The sequence below is a fragment of the Bacillus rossius genome, chromosome 12, assembly GCF_032445375.1.
Source record: "Bacillus rossius redtenbacheri isolate Brsri chromosome 12, Brsri_v3, whole genome shotgun sequence".
NCBI classification, from domain to species: domain Eukaryota; kingdom Metazoa; phylum Arthropoda; class Insecta; order Phasmatodea; family Bacillidae; genus Bacillus; species Bacillus rossius.
Window position 1 is genome coordinate 29,782,059 of NC_086339.1, and position 1,073 is coordinate 29,783,131.

Below are 1,073 nucleotides of genomic sequence, written 5' to 3' on the forward strand. Positions count from 1 at the left end.
CACTAAAAACCTATAATTAAAAACATCAACCCAAGATAATAGACACACTTTTTTTAATTAAAAAAATCAGAAATGAATAAAAATAACTTAAATATGTAAAAAAAAAAGTTCAAAAAATAGTTTAACCGGAAAATAATTTTGTTTTAAATAAACGAACTTGAAAAATATACTAAATATTAACCTCACAAAAACAATAAGTATTTATTATTTCATAGGGATAAAAAAGAGGATTTTCCGAAATTAAAAAATAATTCCAGCGTTAACTAATTGTTTTATTTACAATAAGTACAATCCATAATTTTTTAGCTAGGCCGTAAGATCTTATGTATATACTTTTACCAACAAAAAAGTGTGCCGAATGACAAGTAGCCTGCGCGAAATGTGTTCCAAAAAAATATTTTTTTTTCTTCATTCTCAACCGAGAAAGAAATGTTTTACAATACGTTTACCAATTTGAAAGTTCTACTCAACAATAAACAAGATAATATTTCAGTTTTAAAAATAAGTACTTAAAAAAAACACTTATTGAACATGGACCATTGCAGCGAGATTTTTATTAAAAATTTTAATTCCTAGGGATCAAACTAAGGATTGTCCGAACATAACACATTATTCCAATGAAAGCTAAAGGTATCCTTTACAATTTGTACCATCCACAATTTTAAGCTGGGCCGTGAGATCTTCTGTATATACTTTTACCAACAAAAAAGTGCGCCGAATGACTGAAGTAGACTGCGCGAAATGTGCTCGAATTAAAGATTTTTTTCCTTCATTCTCAATCTAAAAAAAAAAAAATATTTCAATTAAGCATACGAAAGTGAAGGTTCTACTCAGCAATAAACCAGAAAATATTTAAGTTTGAAAAATAAGTACTTAAAAAAACTATAGCTAAACATCGACCATTGCATTCCAAATTTTTATGATAAATTTTAATTCATAGGGATCAAACTAAGGATTGTCCGAACATAACACATTATTCCAATGTTAGCTAAATGTATCCTTTACAATTTGTACCATCCACAGTTTTAAGCTGGGTCGTGAGATATTCTGTATATACTTTTACCAACAAAAAA